The sequence below is a fragment of the Montipora foliosa genome, chromosome 5 (genome assembly GCF_036669935.1).
Source record: "Montipora foliosa isolate CH-2021 chromosome 5, ASM3666993v2, whole genome shotgun sequence".
In the NCBI taxonomy this organism is placed as follows: domain Eukaryota; kingdom Metazoa; phylum Cnidaria; class Anthozoa; order Scleractinia; family Acroporidae; genus Montipora; species Montipora foliosa.
Genome location: NC_090873.1, coordinates 41,505,239 through 41,511,918, shown reverse-complemented (window position 1 = coordinate 41,511,918; position 6,680 = coordinate 41,505,239).

Here is a 6,680-nt window from a genome sequence, read left to right as displayed (position 1 = left end):
AATAAATTTGCTTCAATATTACAATACATGTATTTCGCCGTCCGTGCAAGCTGTTGGTCTAATAATACAGTTTATCGCTTGGCGTTTAAAGGCATTTTCAGGGAATTCAAGCTTACATCAACAAATAACAGTGTGAAGTCTTCCTTCAATTTATCGTGTCTTAGCACTTGTTTAGTGTGAATGTCTTTTTTGCACGATTGAACAAATTGTGAACTTGTAACGTGTGACATTGAATTTTTACGCCCCTCTGTGAAGCCATTTACAGGACGCCATAAGCTGCAACCTTCTTCTTTCTCTGACAAACAAGAGCTTGGTCACTTTTCGTTTGCCTTGAGACCGCAGATGCCGTATTCAGTCTTCCGGATGTGAAAATCACAAACAAACGCACCAAGCAAACCAGAGGGTACAGCATGGACTCATCCAGCTCATAAATAGCCAGAACGTGAAACGGAAGGAGTGTCAAGACTTTGAGTGAAAGCAACACAATCGCGACCAGAGCGGATTTCTTTGCTGTCGATGTCGAACGCTTAGCAATGACTTCCTTCATCAGGCGCTTGCTTCCTCTTGTTAGCGCGTCAGTAATGTACACCATGTCGCACAGGGAGACCATCCAAGCGTATAGCATACTTGCATTGTCTTGATTCACGTTTGCGATACACCAGCCAGTAATGACAACGTTAACGACATAAAATCCCCACAGCCTGGAAAATGCCATCGACTGAAGAGCCATGGCGGAGCAGAAGTTATCGGCTTGGCGACAAACAATAAGTGCGCGCGCTTAAATTTTGCTGATCTCACAGTAGTTGATTACGGTGGAGCCCGCCCGCCGGTCCAGAGCGGGGGACTGGGATCTTCGAAGCGGCCCCGTCAAACACAACATAAACAATACGATGTAATGAGCCGAACAGGGCCTTTTTTTCGTGAAGTTGTGGCATATGGCGGAAAATTGGCATTTTCGAAACTTAGAAAACTGGCCATTTCTCGAATTCTACGCCTTTTTCGAAAAGGTCTTTTTGGATAGACAAAATCTACAATACCTAATCTTTCAATCCCTCCTAATTAGAGCATTAGGCGACTTGGGTATATCCTATATTTTTAACCTCCTGAAGTTTGCCTTAAGAATCACCCATTTTTCAACATTTTCTCTTGGTCCACACTTTGCCAATCTGGAACGTAAAATCACCAGATCTCGGTTTTCCATTAGGGAAAATCTGAACACACTACGGAAAAATTTTGTTGTATCCTTTATTTTGAACACCGTTCCGAATTGTTTAGTCAGTGTTTAGTTTTCTTTTCTAAAATTGAGTAGGTTGGAACAATAACGAAAAGCGCTTATGGTTTGATTCTAGTTTGGCGAGACGATAATTGATGTCGCTGACAAAACACAACGTTTCGACGCTCGCTGGTTTCGTAATCAGGGATGATCTCCTAAAGCCTCGTTCACATTAGGCCTCGATTATGGTCGAATAGACCTTATTCCAAAATGACCGTCATTTTAATAATGATACTTTTTATTCAAATTAACCCTTGATGCCTCGTTCTTGAGCTGAAAATTCAAAAGAATATTTTGCCTTGAACGAGGCAAAAAATGGCGGCCATTTTGGAATAAGGTGTATGATAATCGAATTCAATGTGAAGTTGCTTCTCATCAACTAATTACAGTCCCTGGTTATAATTGGATTTGAATTACTTCAAACAACCAACGGAGATGTTTGAAGTAACTACAGTGCGTAATTGAACAGAGTGGCGAACACGTGTTGGTATGGGCAGACGAAACTCCTAATCACTTTATGGAGCGAGAATTGGATTTGTCTTCTTCTATTCTCAGAAACTGCCCTTGTTTCTCATCTCGCTTCAAGCATGGTGATGATAATCGTGGCAGCCACGCGATCAGCGGGGATTCTATTGTATTTGAATTTTCGCAGATGTAAACAGAATAATAATTGAATAATATTGAATGGAGTATGAAAGCCTGAATTATACTTCAGTTGATCATAATCAACGTTGAGTGTGATCACGGCTTTAGATCGTTTTCATGAACATCGTTCCTAGGCCTTTTGTCCGTTGGCGGAAGAAAGCCCTGGGAGCGAGGATGGGTTTTCACGTCGCGTCATCGCCGCCATGTTGGTGGACGAAAACAAAAGATCTCTCATTAGCTTCTTTTGTTCGTCCACCAGCAATTTTGCATCACAGCATTGTCATCTGCGTTTCTTGAGATTGGTTGCAAACCCCCTATAGTCGTCTGTGATTAGCGTACTGTCCTTTTAATGAAGTCCACGCACCTCTACACCGTGACGGCGGCGAGCGCATTTACGTCTCATTTCCTATCTTTGTCTGCTGTTACCCTATTGAATTTTTAAGGCAATTTCTTTAGCATTTTTACATCGCAAGAATTTTAGTTCCACAGCGTGCTGCAGTTTGCAAAAGAAAAGACCGCAAAATCGGGGATGAAAACTAATGATACAGCCTATAAACAAGCCTGACTTGACTAACCCTGACTCAGGCCCAATCTTAGGGAAAATCTAAAAAGATTTTTAATCAAAATGATTCGATAAACCCTTTTTCATTAATAAACTAACTTATTCATTTCCTAATATAGTCGTTTTAAAAAAAACTTAGACTAAAAAAACCCTCACTTCAGTGATATCCTTTATAACGAATCTAAAGGATTAATGTTATAGTGTTATAATATCATCGGGACCTGATCTAGGTCAGTCGTAATGCATCTAAATTAAAAACTTAAAGTAGGCCAAAAAATTATCAGAAAATATAAATTACTCAATCAATAAACTTAAGCTATTGAATTGATATTTCAATGCCTTGGCAGGCTAGGGTGTGCTATCACATATGCACTTTAAATGTTCGTACCATATTCAAAGTGCTTGAAATGACTGCTTTCTGCATCTTTTCCTTTCTTTTCCAAATTCCCCCCCTCCCCCCCCCCCCCAAAAAAATAAAATAAATAGGTAACGACGTTTTTAAGCCATTTTTCAGTGTCGCATAGGAGTTTCGGTGGTTGATCCTTTTTCCCACGCTCTCTTAATTTTGCAACAACATCCACCAACTTTTCCTCGTTCAAGTTTTGTTGTTTATCCTGGCTCCACAGCTATGATGCTGGGGTACCGGGCCTCCGATTCCGAGAATGCTTATAATTTTTTTTTAGGTTTTCTTCTTAATCCGACCGACCGATCCAATATCAGGAAACGCATTCGGCGCTAAACGAAAAAAAAAAGGGATGGCCTTAATTGTTCTTCTTCTTCTTCTTCTTCTTCTTATTATTATTATTATTATTATTATTATTAATTAATATTATTATTATTACTATTATTATCATTTACTAATGGGCGAGGAATTTGAACAGCCAAACATCATAATTCGGATGAGTGACGTTAAAGCTTCCATTCGACCGGTACAAATTATATATGACAAACAATTTATGTCAAAGAAGCTTTTATTTGCATACCGATCGGAAGGTGGAGTGTCAGTGACATAGCATATCTTGAAGCTCATTAATCTGTCTCATCTTGAGGCATACGTTTGAGTGTCGCGATAGTTAACAAATTCCAAAATCTCTGTAAACAGCATCACCGTGATGGCAAAATCACTGACACAAAACCGTTATTGGCTAACTGTTTTTTTTTTATTGGTGACTTGACTCAAAAGATGACTTCCGCTAAATTAAGGTGGTCATGTCAGTCATAAACAACACTGAGTCCTCCGCAGGACACGGTCTGTTGCTAAGTGAATTAGTTAGTGATTTCAACGCCAACATCTTAGAGCTGACTTAGAGCCACTTATCGGATATCTTCAACTGTTTTCGGGTGTTTGAAACTTCAGTGGATCGTTTTCAACTCACGTTAACCTTCTTGTGCTAAGACGCGAGATTCACCGCCGCAATTCTGCCATATTTCACGACAGTTACTGCGCGAAATACGCACAGTGGCAAATAAACGACGTAGCCATCCCATCCTAAGACTACCAAAAAATGGTAGGGCACACAGCTTAAGATCACTGCTGTATTGGTGTAAAATTTCAAAGTAGGGAAACTAGATGCACGATTGACAAAAGCTGATGATAACCAAGACAGAATTGTCCACGTGCAAAGTTGCTTGCTTCTTCTCGCCAGGGCATCTGTGATGTATACCAAATCGCACAGAAAAACAATCCATACAAATGCCAAGCTAGAATTAGTTGATTCAGTGAATATGGAGCAAACGAAACCGGTACAAATACTCAGAACAACCAAAAGATCCCACACTTCGAATGATGTACGGACACCTGTGGCTAGGAACGCCGTCATGTCGACAACAACTTTCACAACATTCGCGGTCCAAATTTCTCTTTAGGATTTTCAGGATGAAGGATTTTGTATTGATCGCCATTTTCGGATAGTTGTCGAGGTTGGGGAAGAAAACGACCTCATCGTGACCGAAACAAACCTGATCCAGCCGCTAGATCCGCGTTCCAACTAAAACTGTTTTCAAAAACACTGAACTTTTTTGAATTGTAGATTAACTCTGAAGCTCACGTGTTTAAAATAGTCACTGACGTGTTATATTAGCACAATAAGGAAAAAAGCACGTGAAACGCAAGTGGAAAGAAGAGGTCAACAAATGACATCTTCTTATTGTACCTCGAACTCTTGACAACAAGTCTTGACAACAAGTTTCTCATACAAACGGCTGACAATATTAGTGAGCCCACTGAAATTAAAATGAATGGAATGAGATCTCAACATAAATGGGCCTACATTATCCGGCTCGTCGTTAATATTATTCAAAGTTCCATTTTTAAGAGTTTCTTGTCGTTGTTCTTCGACTACTTTTAATCCGATTTTTTTGCACCTCGTTAACTACTCTTCACCTTCACGTAGAAATAATGAGTAGTTTTCAATGAGGTGTTGATATAATCAGTTCTACTAATTCCACTTTAGGCAGAAGCATACACAAGGAGAGTTAAGTAAAACACATAACTTGTTCAAACGAATTTCGTCCCTTTCAAACCTCCAAAACACGTTTTAAAGTGTTTAAAGTGTAAAAGTTGTACTTGAAAGTACAACGTTTACCCGTGGCATCGGCGGACCTGCTCTACTACGGTAAAATCCCGCTTGTAAGAACCTACTATTTTCCAGTTCAAGGTGAACAGGTTCTTACATATTTGATGCATATAAGACAAAATAAGACCCAAAATAAACCTGTTTAGGTTCTTAAATAGGTGCTTATTTTTTCAAAGAGTCTGAGTGGTTCAGGTCAAGAAATTTTAAAAACAGATGTATAACATAGCTGTGATGTGAAAGTTACTAGATTTTAGAAATACTATTAAATATTAGCTATCAAACAGTGATATTGAAAAATGAAAAGAGCAGTAAATATCAATTTTTTAATATTAAGTTCGTTGTATTTCATGTACACGTAAACCTACAGGGAGTAATGTTTTCAAAATATGACGGAGCCTGATGCCAAGATGGCAACAAGATGTTGTACTCTCCAGCAGCTCGTATACGAGCTGTTTCATATAAAATCTGAAACCCTTTCATGACTAGCCGACCCAAGGCTCTAAACTCTGTTTAGAAGAAACATGAGTAGTCGGGTTCTCATAGCCAAAAATTGGCAATTTGAACCTTACGGCGCCTGCTCACTCCTCGTGGTAACATGAATGCACCGGTTAGAGACGCTTTTGATTGTTCTTTACGAAAACCAATGAGAAGACACTTTGCTTCAGGGTCTCTCCCTCAGCCAAGTGAAGAGCTCTGGGGTCGAGATTGTTTATTACCCTGAAACACCATGTCTTTTCTTGATTATCTTCGCTTCTGTGCATTACTCTTGGCGAAAAAGCAAGTGCCTGTATTGTGTCCATATCTCACATAAGTAAGTCGAGCCGTCCGCTTGTCTGAGGGAGTTGTGTTTTGTCACGCAAACAAATAAAATGACCCAGGGAGGCTCCCTCGGTCATTTTATTTGTTTGCGTGACAAAACACGACTGCTTCAAAGGAGAGGGCCGCTCGACTGATTTATGAGCGGACTGCTCGCAGTCTAATATCTCACACTGGCATAAGACAAATTACCACCTTTTAAAGTTATGACAAGTTTAGAAGGAAGAATAAAAGATCCAATCCATAAGTGGCAAAAATCGAGCCCAGATCGCTGGCTTTAGTCTTGCTAGTACCGGTATTTCCATCACATTAACCTGTTGAATTACCAGTATTTAAGTACAGTCGTTACAACAACTAAAAGCTAACCGTTTTAAAATTTGTACTTGTACCTTGACCCTGTAAACTAGAACCTAGCTCTATTCAGAAATACTGTTCCAGTTGGTGTTGTTCTATTTCGACCGTTAAATGTTTATTCCAAGCCCCATGGCACGATGCGCGAACCGGTGAAGGATGAATCTATTCCTCACGTAATTGTCAAGAGGTGTCTAACTTCCCTTTGAGCGATAAAAACAAGTTTTGACTGCGAAATGTTGCCGTGACCTTCGTCGTTGCCTAGCGACGTTCGAAGCCATTTCAGTCCCATGTGAGCAAGGCGAATTTTCAAATGGCTCATTCCTCAAAGGTGGTGTTAACATGATACCGGGGGCGACTTTTGTACCGGCGCGAGTTCACCAGGGTTGCTTCTCGTGGCTCGAGAATGTCATTCCAGTACGAAATCCCGCAACAGTATTACCGGTAATACGGAAAA